Source organism: Nematostella vectensis, chromosome 5 (assembly GCF_932526225.1).
Source record: "Nematostella vectensis chromosome 5, jaNemVect1.1, whole genome shotgun sequence".
In the NCBI taxonomy this organism is placed as follows: domain Eukaryota; kingdom Metazoa; phylum Cnidaria; class Anthozoa; order Actiniaria; family Edwardsiidae; genus Nematostella; species Nematostella vectensis.
This window is the reverse complement of record NC_064038.1, coordinates 18,831,206-18,841,236: the sequence shown is the minus strand read 5'-3', so window position 1 is coordinate 18,841,236 and position 10,031 is coordinate 18,831,206. Positions and strand designations below refer to the sequence as shown.

Here is a 10,031-nt window from a genome sequence, read left to right as displayed (position 1 = left end):
AGTACTTCGATGACAAAAAGGAAATGCCTACAGCACACGGTATTCCCAGGCGGTCACCCATCCAAGTACTAACCGCGCCCTACTGAGCTTAACTTCGGTGATCGGACGAGAACCGGTGCTTTCTCAGTGGTATGGCCGTAGACGACAGAACTGTGTAAGAAATATATATTATATAACAGTCCCGTGAGTACTTCGATGACAAAAAGGAAATGCCTACAGCACACGGTATTCCCAGAAGGTCACCCATCGAAGTACTAACCGCGCCCTACTGAGCTTAACTTCGGTGATCGGACGAGAACCGGTGCTTTCTCAGTGGTATGGCCGTAGACGTTAGAACAGTTTAAGATCTATCTATTATATAACAGTCCTGTGAGTACCTCGATAACAAAAAGGAAATGCCTACAGCACACGGTATTCCCAGGCGGTCACCCGTCCAAGTACTAACCGTGCCCTACTGACTTTAAGTTCTGTGATCTGACGAGAACTGGTGCTTTCTCAGTGGTATGGCCGTAAACGATAGAACTGTGTAACATCTATCTATTATATAACAGTACTGTCAGTACCTCGATAACAAAAAGGAAATGCCAACAGCACACGGTATTCCGAAGCGGTCACCCATCCAAGTACTTACCGCGCCCTACTGAGCATAAATTCGGTGATCGGACGAGAACCGGTGCTTTCTCAGTGGTATGGCCGTAGACGACAGAACTGTGTAAGAAATATATATTATATAACAGTCCTGTGAGTACTTCGATGACAAAAAGGAAATGCCTACAGCACACGGTATTCCCAGGCGGTCACCCATCCAAGTACTAACCGCGCCCTACTGAGCTTAACTTCGGTGATCGGACGAGAACCGGTGCTTTCTCAGTGGTATGGCCGTAGACGACAGAACTGTGTAAGAAATATATATTATATAACAGTCCCGTGAGTACTTCGATGACAAAAAGGAAATGCCTACAGCACACGGTATTCCCAGAAGGTCACCCATCGAAGTACTAACCGCGCCCTACTGAGCTTAACTTCGGTGATCGGACGAGAACCGGTGCTTTCTCAGTGGTATGGCCGTAGACGTTAGAACAGTTTAAGATCTATCTATTATATAACAGTCCTGTGAGTACCTCGATAACAAAAAGGAAATGCCTACAGCACACGGTATTCCCAGGCGGTCACCCGTCCAAGTACTAACCGTGCCCTACTGACTTTAAGTTCTGTGATCTGACGAGAACTGGTGCTTTCTCAGTGGTATGGCCGTAAACGATAGAACTGTGTAACATCTATCTATTATATAACAGTACTGTCAGTACCTCGATAACAAAAAGGAAATGCCAACAGCACACGGTATTCCGAAGCGGTCACCCATCCAAGTACTTACCGCGCCCTACTGAGCATAAATTCGGTGATCGTACGAGAACCGGTGCTTTCTCAGTGGTATGGCCGTAGACGACAGAACTGTGTAAGAAATATATATTATATAACAGTCCTGTGAGTACTTCGATGACAAAAAGGAAATGCCTACAGCACACGGTATTCCCAGGCGGTCACCCATCCAAGTACTAACCGCGCCCTACCGAGCTTAACTTCGGTGATCGGACGAGAACCGGTGCTTTTTCAGTGGTATGGCCGTAGACGATAGAACTGTGTAAGATCTATCTATTATATAACAGTCCTGTTAGTACTTCGAAAACAAAAAGTAAATGCCTACAGCACACGGTATTCCCAGGCGGTCACCCATCCAAGTACTAACCGCGCCCTACTGAGCTTAACTTCGGTGATCGGACGAGAACCGGTGCTTTCTCAGTGGTATGGCCGTAGACGATAGAACTGTTTAAGATCTATCTATTATATAACAGTCCTGTCAGTACCTCGATAACAAAAAGGAAATGCCTACAGCACACGGTATTCCCAGGCGGTCACCCATCCAAGTACTAACCGTGCCCTACTGAGCTTAACTACGGTGATCGGACGAGAACCGTTGCTTTCTCAGTGGTATGGCCGTAGACGACAGAACTGTGTAAGATCTATCTATTATATAACAGTCCTGTGAGTACTTCGATGACAAAAAGGAAATGCCTACAGCACACGGTATTCCCAGGCGGTCACCCATCCAAGTACTAACCTCGCCCTACTGAGCTTAACTTCGGTGATCGGACGAGAACCGGTGCTTTCTCAGTGGTATGGCCGTAGACGACAGAACTGTGTAAGAAATATATATTATATAACAGTCCTGTGAGTACTTCGGTAACAAAACGGAAATGCCTACAGCACACGGTATTCTGAAGCGGTTACCCATCCAAGTACTTACCGCGCCCTACTGAGCTTAACTTCGGTGATCGGACGAGAACCGGTGCTTTCTCAGTGGTATGGCCGTAGACGATAGAACTGTTTAAGATCTATCTATTATATAACAGTCCTGTAAGTACCTCGATAACAAAAAGGAAATGCCTACAGCACACGGTATTCCCAGGCGGTCACCCGTCCAAGTACTAACCGTGCCCTACTGAGCTTAACTACGGTGATCGGACGAGAACCGGTGCTTTTTCAGTGGTATGGCCGTAGACGACAGAACTGTGTAAGAAATAGATTTTATATAACAGTCCTGTGAGTACTTTGGTAACAACAAGGAAATGCCTACAGCACACGGTATTCCGAAGCGGTCACCCATCCAAGGACTTACCGCGCCCTACTGAGCTTAACTTCGGTGATCGGACGAGAACCGGTGCTTTCTAAGTGGTATGGCCGTAGACGATAGAACTGTGTAAGATCTATCTATTATATAACAGTCCTGTGAGTACTTCGATGACAAAAAGGAAATGCCTACAGCACACGGTATTCCCAGGCGGTCACCCATCCAAGTACTAACCGCGCCCTACTGAGCTTAACTTCGGTGATCGGACGAGAACCGGTGCTTTCTCAGTGGTATGGCCTTAGACGACAGAACTGTGTAAGAAATATATATTATATAACAGTCCCGTGAGTACTTCGATGACAAAAAGGAAATGCCTACAGCACACGGTATTCCCAGGCGGTCACCCATCCAAGTACTAACCGCGCCCTACTGAGCTTAACTTCGGTGATCGGACGAGAACCGGTGCTTTCTCAGTGGTATGGCCGTAGACGTTAGAACAGTTTAAGATCTATCTATTATATAACAGTCCTGTGAGTACCTCGATAACAAAAAGGAAATGCCTACAGCACACTGTATTCCCAGGCGGTCACCCGTCCAAGTACTAACCGTGCCCTACTGACTTTAAGTTCTGTGATCGGACGAGAACTGGTGCTTTCTCAGTGGTATGGCCGTAAACGATAGAACTGTGTAACATCTATCTATTATATAACAGTACTGTCAGTACCTCGATAACAAAAAGGAAATGCCAACAGCACACGGTATTCCGAAGCGGTCACCCATCCAAGTACTTACCAAGCCCTACTGAGCTCAAATTCGGTGATCGGACGAGAACCGGTGCTTTCTCAGTGGTATGGCCGTAGACGACAGAACTGTGTAAGAAATATATATTATATAACAGTCCTGTGAGTACTTCGATGACAAAAAGGAAATGCCTACAGCACACGGTATTCCCAGGCGGTCACCCATCCAAGTACTAACCGCGCCCTACTGAGCTTAACTTCGGTGATCGGACGAGAACCGGTGCTTTTTCAGTGGTATGGCCGTAGACGATAGAACTGTGTAAGAGCTATCTATTATATAACAGTCCTGTTAGTACTTCGAAAACAAAAAGTAAATGCCTACAGCACACGGTATTCCCAGGCGGTCACCCATCCAAGTACTAACCGCGCCCTACTGAGCTTAACTTCGGTGATCGGACGAGAACCGGTGCTTTCTCAGTGGTATGGCCGTAGACGATAGAACTGTTTAAGATCTATCTATTATATAACAGTCCTGTGAGTACCTCGATAACAAAAAGGAAATGCCTACAGCACACGGTATTCCCAGGCGGTCACCCGTCCAACTACTAACCGTGCCCTACTGACTTTAAGTTCTGTGATCGGACGAGAACTGGTGCTTTCTCAGTGGTATGGCCGTAAACGATAGAACTGTGTAAGATCTATCTATTATATAACAGTCCTGTGAGTACTTCGATGACAAAAAGGAAATGCCTACAGCACACGGTATTCCCAGGCGGTCACCCATCCAAGTACTTACCGCGCCCTACTGAGCTTAACTTCGGTGATCGGACGAGAACCGGTGCTTTCTAAGTGGTATGGCCGTAGACGATAGAACTGTGTAAGATCTATCTATTATCTAACAGTCCTGTGAGTACTTCGATGACAAAAAGGAAATGCCTACAGCACACGGTATTCCCAGGCGGTCACCCATCCAAGTACTAACCGCGCCCTACTGAGCTTAACTTCGGTGATCGGACGAGAACCGGTGCTTTCTCAGTGGTATGGTCGTAGACGACAGAACTGTTTAAGATCTATCTATTATATAACAGTCCTGTGAGTACCTCGATAACAAAAAGGAAATGCCTACAGCACACGGTATTCCCAGGCGGTCACCCATCCAAGTACTAACCGTGCCCTACTGAGCTTAACTACGGTGATCGGACGAGAACCGGTGCTTTCTCAGTGGTATGGCCGTAGACGACAGAACTGTTTAAGATCTATCTATTATATAACAGTCCTGTGAGTACCTCGATAACAAAAAGGAAATGCCTACAGCACACGGTATTCCCAGGCGGTCACCCATCCAAGTACTAACCGTGCCCTACTGAGCTTAACTACGGTGATCGGACGAGAACCGGTGCTTTCTCAGTGGTATGGCCGTAGACGACAGAACTGTGTAAGAAATAGATTTTATATAACAGTCCTGTGAGTACTTCGATGACAAAAAGGAAATGCCTACAGCACACGGTATTCCCAGGCGGTCACCCATCCAAGTACTAACCGCGCCCTACTGAGCTTAACTTCGGTGATCGGACGAGAACCGGTGCTTTCTCAGTGGTATGGCCGTAGACGACAGAACTGTGTAAGAAATATATATTATATAACAGTCCTGTGAGTACTTCGATGACAAAAAGGAAATGCCTACAGCACACGGTATTCACAGGCGGTCACCCATCCAAGTACTAACCGCGCCCTACTGAGCTTAACTTCGGTGATCGGACGAGAACCGGTGCTTTCTCAGTGGTATGGCCGTAGACGATAGAACTGTGTAAGATCTATCTATTATATAACAGTCCTGTTAGTACTTCGAAAACAAAAAGTAAATGCCTACAGCACACGGTATTCCCAGGCGGTCACCCATCCAAGTACTAACCGCGCCCTACTGAGCTTAACTTCGGTGATCGGACGAGAACCGGTGCTTTCTCAGTGGTATGGCCGTAGACGATAGAACTGTTTAAGATCTATCTATTATATAACAGTCCTGTGAGTACCTCGATAACAAAAAGGAAATGCCTACAGCACACGGTATTCCCAGGCGGTCACCCGTCCAAGTACTAACCGTGCCATACTGACTTTAAGTTCTGTGATCGGACGAGAACTGGTGCTTTCTCAGTGGTATGGCCGTAAACGATAGAACTGTGTAACATCTATCTATTATATAACAGTCCTGTCAGTACCTCGATAACAAAAAGGAAATGCCTACAGCACACGGTATTCCGAAGCGGTCACCCATTCAAGTACTTACCGCTTCCTAATGAACTTAACTTCGGTGATCGGACGAGAACCGGTGCTTTCTAAGTGGTATGGCCGTAGACGATAGAACTGTGTAAGATCTATCTATTATATAACAGTCCTGTGAGTACTTCGATGACAAAAAGGAAATGCCTACAGCACACGGTATTCCCAGGCGGTCACCCATCCAAGTACTAACCGCGCCCTACTGAGCTTAACTTCGGTGATCGGACGAGAACCGGTGCTTTCTCAGTGGTATGGCCGTAGACGACAGAACTGTGTAAGAAATATATATTATATAACAGTCCCGTGAGTACTTCGATGACAAAAAGGAAATGCCTACAGCACACGGTATTCCCAGGCGGTCACCCATCCAAGTACTAACCGCGCCCTACTGAGCTTAACTTCGGTGATCGGACGAGAACCGGTGCTTTCTCAGTGGTATGGCCGTAGACGTTAGAACAGTTTAAGAACTATCTATTATATAACAGTCCTGTGAGTACCTCGATAACAAAAAGGAAATGCCTACAGCACACGGTATTCCCAGGCGGTCACCCGTCCAAGTACTAACCGTGCCCTACTGACTTTAAGTTCTGTGATCGGACGAGAACTGGTGCTTTCTCAGTGGTATGGCCGTAAACAATAGAACTGTGTAACATCTATCTATTATATAACAGTACTGTCAGTACCTCGATAACAAAAAGGAAATGCCAACAGCACACGGTATTCCGAAGCGGTCACCCATCCAAGTACTTACCGCGCCCTACTGAGCTTAAATTCGGTGATCGGACGAGAACCGGTGCTTTCTCAGTGGTATGGCCGTAGACGACAGAACTGTGTAAGAAATAGATTTTATATAACAGTCCTGTGAGTACTTCGATGACAAAAAGGAAATGCCTACAGCACACGGTATTCCCAGGCGGTCACCCATCCAAGTACTAACCGCGCCCTACTGAGCTTAACTTCGGTGATCGGACGAGAACCGGTGCTTTCTCAGTGGTATGGTCGTAGACGACAGAACTGTTTAAGATCTATCTATTATATAACAGTCCTGTGAGTACCTCGATAACAAAAAGGAAATGCCTACAGCACACGGTATTCCCAGGCGGTCACCCATCCAAGTACTAACCGTGCCCTACTGAGCTTAACTTCGGTGATCGGACGAGAACTGATGCTTTCTCAGTGGTATGGCCGTTAACAATAGAACTGTGTAACATCTATCTATTATATAACAGTACTGTCAGTACCTCGATAACAAAAAGGAAATGCCAACAGCACATGGTATTCCGAAGCGGTCACCCATCCAAGTACTTACCGCGCCCTACTGAGCTTAAATTCGGTGATCGGACGAGAACCGGTGCTTTCTCAGTGGTATGGCCGTAGACGACAGAACTGTGTAAGAAATAGATTTTATATAACAGTCCTGTGAGTACTTCGATGACAAAAAGGAAATGCCTACAGCACACGGTATTCCCAGGCGGTCACCCATCCAAGTACTAACCGCGCCCTACTGAGCTTAACTTCGGTGATCGGACGAGAACCGGTGCTTTCTCAGTGGTATGGTCGTAGACGACAGAACTGTTTAAGATCTATCTATTATATAACAGTCCTGTGAGTACCTCGATAACAAAAAGGAAATGCCTACAGCACACGGTATTCCCAGGCGGTCACCCATCCAAGTACTAACCGTGCCCTACTGAGCTTAACTACGGTGATCGGACGAGAACCGGTGCTTTCTCAGTGGTATGGCCGTAGACGACAGAACTGTTTAAGATCTATCTATTATATAACAGTCCTGTGAGTACCTCGATAACAAAAAGGAAATGCCTACAGCACACGGTATTCCCAGGCGGTCACCCATCCAAGTACTAACCGTGCCCTACTGAGCTTAACTACGGTGATCGGACGAGAACCGGTGCTTTCTCAGTGGTATGGCCGTAGACGACAGAACTGTGTAAGAAATATATATTATATAACAGTCCTGTGAGTACTTCGATGACAAAAAGGAAATGCCTACAGCACACGGTATTCCCAGGCGGTCACCCATCCAAGTACTAACCGCGCCCTACTGAGCTTAACTTCGGTGATCGGACGAGAACCGGTGCTTTTTCAGTGGTATGGCCGTAGACGATAGAACTGTGTAAGAGCTATCTATTATATAACAGTCCTGTTAGTACTTCGAAAACAAAAAGTAAATGCCTACAGCACACGGTATTCCCAGGCGGTCACCCATCCAAGTACTAACCGCGCCCTACTGAGCTTAACTTCGGTGATCGGACGAGAACCGGTGCTTTCTCAGTGGTATGGCCGTAGACGATAGAACTGTTTAAGATCTATCTATTATATAACAGTCCTGTGAGTACCTCGATAACAAAAAGGAAATGCCTACAGCACACGGTATTCCCAGGCGGTCACCCGTCCAACTACTAACCGTGCCCTACTGACTTTAAGTTCTGTGATCGGACGAGAACTGGTGCTTTCTCAGTGGTATGGCCGTAAACGATAGAACTGTGTAAGATCTATCTATTATATAACAGTCCTGTGAGTACTTCGATGACAAAAAGGAAATGCCTACAGCACACGGTATTCCCAGGCGGTCACCCATCCAAGTACTTACCGCGCCCTACTGAGCTTAACTTCGGTGATCGGACGAGAACCGGTGCTTTCTAAGTGGTATGGCCGTAGACGATAGAACTGTGTAAGATCTATCTATTATCTAACAGTCCTGTGAGTACTTCGATGACAAAAAGGAAATGCCTACAGCACACGGTATTCCCAGGCGGTCACCCATCCAAGTACTAACCGCGCCCTACTGAGCTTAACTTCGGTGATCGGACGAGAACCGGTGCTTTCTCAGTGGTATGGTCGTAGACGACAGAACTGTTTAAGATCTATCTATTATATAACAGTCCTGTGAGTACCTCGATAACAAAAAGGAAATGCCTACAGCACACGGTATTCCCAGGCGGTCACCCATCCAAGTACTAACCGTGCCCTACTGAGCTTAACTACGGTGATCGGACGAGAACCGGTGCTTTCTCAGTGGTATGGCCGTAGACGACAGAACTGTTTAAGATCTATCTATTATATAACAGTCCTGTGAGTACCTCGATAACAAAAAGGAAATGCCTACAGCACACGGTATTCCCAGGCGGTCACCCATCCAAGTACTAACCGTGCCCTACTGAGCTTAACTACGGTGATCGGACGAGAACCGGTGCTTTCTCAGTGGTATGGCCGTAGACGACAGAACTGTGTAAGAAATAGATTTTATATAACAGTCCTGTGAGTACTTCGATGACAAAAAGGAAATGCCTACAGCACACGGTATTCCCAGGCGGTCACCCATCCAAGTACTAACCGCGCCCTACTGAGCTTAACTTCGGTGATCGGACGAGAACCGGTGCTTTCTCAGTGGTATGGCCGTAGACGACAGAACTGTGTAAGAAATATATATTATATAACAGTCCTGTGAGTACTTCGATGACAAAAAGGAAATGCCTACAGCACACGGTATTCACAGGCGGTCACCCATCCAAGTACTAACCGCGCCCTACTGAGCTTAACTTCGGTGATCGGACGAGAACCGGTGCTTTCTCAGTGGTATGGCCGTAGACGATAGAACTGTGTAAGATCTATCTATTATATAACAGTCCTGTTAGTACTTCGAAAACAAAAAGTAAATGCCTACAGCACACGGTATTCCCAGGCGGTCACCCATCCAAGTACTAACCGCGCCCTACTGAGCTTAACTTCGGTGATCGGACGAGAACCGGTGCTTTCTCAGTGGTATGGTCGTAGACGACAGAACTGTTTAAGATCTATCTATTATATAACAGTCCTGTGAGTACCTCGATAACAAAAAGGAAATGCCTACAGCACACGGTATTCCCAGGCGGTCACACATCCAAGTACTAACCGTGCCCTACTGAGCTTAACTACGGTGATCGGACGAGAACCGGTGCTTTTTCAGTGGTATGGCCGTAGACGACAGAACTGTGTAAGATCTATCTATTATATAACAGTCCTGTGAGTACTTCGATGACAAAAATGAAATGCCTACAGCACACGGTATTCCCAGGCGGTCACCCATCCAAGTACTAACCGCGCCCTACTGAGCTTAACTTCGGTGATCGGACGAGAACCGGTGCTTTCTCAGTGGCATGGCCGTAGACGACAGAACTGTGTAAGAAATATATATTATATAACAGTCCTGTGAGTACTTCGATGACAAAAAGGAAATGCCTACAGCACACGGTATTCCCAGGCGGTCACCCATCCAAGTACTAACCGCGCCCTACTGAGCTTAACTTCGGTGATCGGACGAGAACCGGTGCTTTCTCAGTGGTATGGCCGTAGACGATAGAACTGTGTAAGATCTATCTATTATA

At 46.6% G+C, this 10,031-nt stretch overlaps 44 non-coding genes and 10 pseudogenes across 44 annotated transcripts; all 54 read right to left on the bottom strand.

The window, feature by feature from the left end:
• Nucleotides 1-24: 24 nt before the first annotated feature.
• Nucleotides 25-143, bottom strand: LOC125567215. Its single transcript, XR_007311739.1, has one exon. It is a non-coding gene; the product is annotated as a 5S ribosomal RNA (ribosomal RNA).
• A 67-nt stretch (nucleotides 144-210) lies between these two features.
• Nucleotides 211-329, bottom strand: LOC125563502. The gene has a single exon (XR_007308521.1). It is a non-coding gene; the product is annotated as a 5S ribosomal RNA (ribosomal RNA).
• A 67-nt stretch (nucleotides 330-396) lies between these two features.
• Nucleotides 397-515, bottom strand: LOC125566728 (annotated as a pseudogene).
• Nucleotides 516-582: 67 nt separating this feature from the next.
• LOC125566534 lies at nucleotides 583-701 on the bottom strand. The gene has a single exon (XR_007311543.1). It is a non-coding gene; the product is annotated as a 5S ribosomal RNA (ribosomal RNA).
• Nucleotides 702-768: 67 nt separating this feature from the next.
• LOC125567214 lies at nucleotides 769-887 on the bottom strand. Its single transcript, XR_007311738.1, has one exon. It is a non-coding gene; the product is annotated as a 5S ribosomal RNA (ribosomal RNA).
• A 67-nt stretch (nucleotides 888-954) lies between these two features.
• On the bottom strand, nucleotides 955-1,073 carry LOC125563501. The gene has a single exon (XR_007308520.1). It is a non-coding gene; the product is annotated as a 5S ribosomal RNA (ribosomal RNA).
• Nucleotides 1,074-1,140: 67 nt separating this feature from the next.
• On the bottom strand, nucleotides 1,141-1,259 carry LOC125566727 (annotated as a pseudogene).
• A 67-nt stretch (nucleotides 1,260-1,326) lies between these two features.
• On the bottom strand, nucleotides 1,327-1,445 carry LOC125566608 (annotated as a pseudogene).
• A 67-nt stretch (nucleotides 1,446-1,512) lies between these two features.
• LOC125564223 lies at nucleotides 1,513-1,631 on the bottom strand. Its single transcript, XR_007309243.1, has one exon. It is a non-coding gene; the product is annotated as a 5S ribosomal RNA (ribosomal RNA).
• Nucleotides 1,632-1,698: 67 nt separating this feature from the next.
• LOC125567213 lies at nucleotides 1,699-1,817 on the bottom strand. The gene has a single exon (XR_007311737.1). It is a non-coding gene; the product is annotated as a 5S ribosomal RNA (ribosomal RNA).
• A 67-nt stretch (nucleotides 1,818-1,884) lies between these two features.
• Nucleotides 1,885-2,003, bottom strand: LOC125564507. The gene has a single exon (XR_007309526.1). It is a non-coding gene; the product is annotated as a 5S ribosomal RNA (ribosomal RNA).
• A 67-nt stretch (nucleotides 2,004-2,070) lies between these two features.
• Nucleotides 2,071-2,189, bottom strand: LOC125566568. Its single transcript, XR_007311564.1, has one exon. It is a non-coding gene; the product is annotated as a 5S ribosomal RNA (ribosomal RNA).
• Nucleotides 2,190-2,256: 67 nt separating this feature from the next.
• Nucleotides 2,257-2,375, bottom strand: LOC125564976. The gene has a single exon (XR_007309994.1). It is a non-coding gene; the product is annotated as a 5S ribosomal RNA (ribosomal RNA).
• A 67-nt stretch (nucleotides 2,376-2,442) lies between these two features.
• Nucleotides 2,443-2,561, bottom strand: LOC125564953. The gene has a single exon (XR_007309971.1). It is a non-coding gene; the product is annotated as a 5S ribosomal RNA (ribosomal RNA).
• A 67-nt stretch (nucleotides 2,562-2,628) lies between these two features.
• Nucleotides 2,629-2,747, bottom strand: LOC125566149. The gene has a single exon (XR_007311156.1). It is a non-coding gene; the product is annotated as a 5S ribosomal RNA (ribosomal RNA).
• Nucleotides 2,748-2,814: 67 nt separating this feature from the next.
• LOC125564519 lies at nucleotides 2,815-2,933 on the bottom strand. The gene has a single exon (XR_007309538.1). It is a non-coding gene; the product is annotated as a 5S ribosomal RNA (ribosomal RNA).
• A 67-nt stretch (nucleotides 2,934-3,000) lies between these two features.
• Nucleotides 3,001-3,119, bottom strand: LOC125567212. The gene has a single exon (XR_007311736.1). It is a non-coding gene; the product is annotated as a 5S ribosomal RNA (ribosomal RNA).
• A 67-nt stretch (nucleotides 3,120-3,186) lies between these two features.
• On the bottom strand, nucleotides 3,187-3,305 carry LOC125566995 (annotated as a pseudogene).
• A 67-nt stretch (nucleotides 3,306-3,372) lies between these two features.
• On the bottom strand, nucleotides 3,373-3,491 carry LOC125566572 (annotated as a pseudogene).
• A 67-nt stretch (nucleotides 3,492-3,558) lies between these two features.
• LOC125563968 lies at nucleotides 3,559-3,677 on the bottom strand. Its single transcript, XR_007308987.1, has one exon. It is a non-coding gene; the product is annotated as a 5S ribosomal RNA (ribosomal RNA).
• Nucleotides 3,678-3,744: 67 nt separating this feature from the next.
• Nucleotides 3,745-3,863, bottom strand: LOC125567211. Its single transcript, XR_007311735.1, has one exon. It is a non-coding gene; the product is annotated as a 5S ribosomal RNA (ribosomal RNA).
• A 67-nt stretch (nucleotides 3,864-3,930) lies between these two features.
• On the bottom strand, nucleotides 3,931-4,049 carry LOC125566830 (annotated as a pseudogene).
• A 67-nt stretch (nucleotides 4,050-4,116) lies between these two features.
• LOC125564561 lies at nucleotides 4,117-4,235 on the bottom strand. Its single transcript, XR_007309580.1, has one exon. It is a non-coding gene; the product is annotated as a 5S ribosomal RNA (ribosomal RNA).
• A 67-nt stretch (nucleotides 4,236-4,302) lies between these two features.
• LOC125563925 lies at nucleotides 4,303-4,421 on the bottom strand. Its single transcript, XR_007308944.1, has one exon. It is a non-coding gene; the product is annotated as a 5S ribosomal RNA (ribosomal RNA).
• Nucleotides 4,422-4,488: 67 nt separating this feature from the next.
• Nucleotides 4,489-4,607, bottom strand: LOC125563469. The gene has a single exon (XR_007308488.1). It is a non-coding gene; the product is annotated as a 5S ribosomal RNA (ribosomal RNA).
• A 67-nt stretch (nucleotides 4,608-4,674) lies between these two features.
• LOC125563467 lies at nucleotides 4,675-4,793 on the bottom strand. The gene has a single exon (XR_007308486.1). It is a non-coding gene; the product is annotated as a 5S ribosomal RNA (ribosomal RNA).
• Nucleotides 4,794-4,860: 67 nt separating this feature from the next.
• LOC125567210 lies at nucleotides 4,861-4,979 on the bottom strand. Its single transcript, XR_007311734.1, has one exon. It is a non-coding gene; the product is annotated as a 5S ribosomal RNA (ribosomal RNA).
• A 67-nt stretch (nucleotides 4,980-5,046) lies between these two features.
• On the bottom strand, nucleotides 5,047-5,165 carry LOC125563559. Its single transcript, XR_007308578.1, has one exon. It is a non-coding gene; the product is annotated as a 5S ribosomal RNA (ribosomal RNA).
• Nucleotides 5,166-5,232: 67 nt separating this feature from the next.
• LOC125567209 lies at nucleotides 5,233-5,351 on the bottom strand. Its single transcript, XR_007311733.1, has one exon. It is a non-coding gene; the product is annotated as a 5S ribosomal RNA (ribosomal RNA).
• A 67-nt stretch (nucleotides 5,352-5,418) lies between these two features.
• LOC125566985 lies at nucleotides 5,419-5,537 on the bottom strand (annotated as a pseudogene).
• A 67-nt stretch (nucleotides 5,538-5,604) lies between these two features.
• LOC125566998 lies at nucleotides 5,605-5,723 on the bottom strand (annotated as a pseudogene).
• Nucleotides 5,724-5,790: 67 nt separating this feature from the next.
• On the bottom strand, nucleotides 5,791-5,909 carry LOC125567208. The gene has a single exon (XR_007311732.1). It is a non-coding gene; the product is annotated as a 5S ribosomal RNA (ribosomal RNA).
• A 67-nt stretch (nucleotides 5,910-5,976) lies between these two features.
• On the bottom strand, nucleotides 5,977-6,095 carry LOC125567207. The gene has a single exon (XR_007311731.1). It is a non-coding gene; the product is annotated as a 5S ribosomal RNA (ribosomal RNA).
• A 67-nt stretch (nucleotides 6,096-6,162) lies between these two features.
• Nucleotides 6,163-6,281, bottom strand: LOC125566709 (annotated as a pseudogene).
• A 67-nt stretch (nucleotides 6,282-6,348) lies between these two features.
• Nucleotides 6,349-6,467, bottom strand: LOC125566087. Its single transcript, XR_007311094.1, has one exon. It is a non-coding gene; the product is annotated as a 5S ribosomal RNA (ribosomal RNA).
• Nucleotides 6,468-6,534: 67 nt separating this feature from the next.
• LOC125563924 lies at nucleotides 6,535-6,653 on the bottom strand. The gene has a single exon (XR_007308943.1). It is a non-coding gene; the product is annotated as a 5S ribosomal RNA (ribosomal RNA).
• Nucleotides 6,654-6,720: 67 nt separating this feature from the next.
• On the bottom strand, nucleotides 6,721-6,839 carry LOC125565703. The gene has a single exon (XR_007310714.1). It is a non-coding gene; the product is annotated as a 5S ribosomal RNA (ribosomal RNA).
• A 67-nt stretch (nucleotides 6,840-6,906) lies between these two features.
• On the bottom strand, nucleotides 6,907-7,025 carry LOC125565951. Its single transcript, XR_007310959.1, has one exon. It is a non-coding gene; the product is annotated as a 5S ribosomal RNA (ribosomal RNA).
• A 67-nt stretch (nucleotides 7,026-7,092) lies between these two features.
• On the bottom strand, nucleotides 7,093-7,211 carry LOC125563923. Its single transcript, XR_007308942.1, has one exon. It is a non-coding gene; the product is annotated as a 5S ribosomal RNA (ribosomal RNA).
• Nucleotides 7,212-7,278: 67 nt separating this feature from the next.
• Nucleotides 7,279-7,397, bottom strand: LOC125563466. The gene has a single exon (XR_007308485.1). It is a non-coding gene; the product is annotated as a 5S ribosomal RNA (ribosomal RNA).
• Nucleotides 7,398-7,464: 67 nt separating this feature from the next.
• On the bottom strand, nucleotides 7,465-7,583 carry LOC125563465. Its single transcript, XR_007308484.1, has one exon. It is a non-coding gene; the product is annotated as a 5S ribosomal RNA (ribosomal RNA).
• A 67-nt stretch (nucleotides 7,584-7,650) lies between these two features.
• LOC125563966 lies at nucleotides 7,651-7,769 on the bottom strand. Its single transcript, XR_007308985.1, has one exon. It is a non-coding gene; the product is annotated as a 5S ribosomal RNA (ribosomal RNA).
• Nucleotides 7,770-7,836: 67 nt separating this feature from the next.
• LOC125567206 lies at nucleotides 7,837-7,955 on the bottom strand. The gene has a single exon (XR_007311730.1). It is a non-coding gene; the product is annotated as a 5S ribosomal RNA (ribosomal RNA).
• A 67-nt stretch (nucleotides 7,956-8,022) lies between these two features.
• On the bottom strand, nucleotides 8,023-8,141 carry LOC125566829 (annotated as a pseudogene).
• Nucleotides 8,142-8,208: 67 nt separating this feature from the next.
• On the bottom strand, nucleotides 8,209-8,327 carry LOC125564560. The gene has a single exon (XR_007309579.1). It is a non-coding gene; the product is annotated as a 5S ribosomal RNA (ribosomal RNA).
• A 67-nt stretch (nucleotides 8,328-8,394) lies between these two features.
• LOC125563921 lies at nucleotides 8,395-8,513 on the bottom strand. Its single transcript, XR_007308940.1, has one exon. It is a non-coding gene; the product is annotated as a 5S ribosomal RNA (ribosomal RNA).
• A 67-nt stretch (nucleotides 8,514-8,580) lies between these two features.
• Nucleotides 8,581-8,699, bottom strand: LOC125563464. Its single transcript, XR_007308483.1, has one exon. It is a non-coding gene; the product is annotated as a 5S ribosomal RNA (ribosomal RNA).
• Nucleotides 8,700-8,766: 67 nt separating this feature from the next.
• On the bottom strand, nucleotides 8,767-8,885 carry LOC125563463. The gene has a single exon (XR_007308482.1). It is a non-coding gene; the product is annotated as a 5S ribosomal RNA (ribosomal RNA).
• A 67-nt stretch (nucleotides 8,886-8,952) lies between these two features.
• LOC125567204 lies at nucleotides 8,953-9,071 on the bottom strand. The gene has a single exon (XR_007311728.1). It is a non-coding gene; the product is annotated as a 5S ribosomal RNA (ribosomal RNA).
• A 67-nt stretch (nucleotides 9,072-9,138) lies between these two features.
• Nucleotides 9,139-9,257, bottom strand: LOC125563558. Its single transcript, XR_007308577.1, has one exon. It is a non-coding gene; the product is annotated as a 5S ribosomal RNA (ribosomal RNA).
• Nucleotides 9,258-9,324: 67 nt separating this feature from the next.
• On the bottom strand, nucleotides 9,325-9,443 carry LOC125563920. The gene has a single exon (XR_007308939.1). It is a non-coding gene; the product is annotated as a 5S ribosomal RNA (ribosomal RNA).
• Nucleotides 9,444-9,510: 67 nt separating this feature from the next.
• LOC125565805 lies at nucleotides 9,511-9,629 on the bottom strand. The gene has a single exon (XR_007310816.1). It is a non-coding gene; the product is annotated as a 5S ribosomal RNA (ribosomal RNA).
• A 67-nt stretch (nucleotides 9,630-9,696) lies between these two features.
• LOC125563583 lies at nucleotides 9,697-9,815 on the bottom strand. The gene has a single exon (XR_007308602.1). It is a non-coding gene; the product is annotated as a 5S ribosomal RNA (ribosomal RNA).
• A 67-nt stretch (nucleotides 9,816-9,882) lies between these two features.
• On the bottom strand, nucleotides 9,883-10,001 carry LOC125567203. Its single transcript, XR_007311727.1, has one exon. It is a non-coding gene; the product is annotated as a 5S ribosomal RNA (ribosomal RNA).
• Nucleotides 10,002-10,031: the final 30 nt, after the last annotated feature.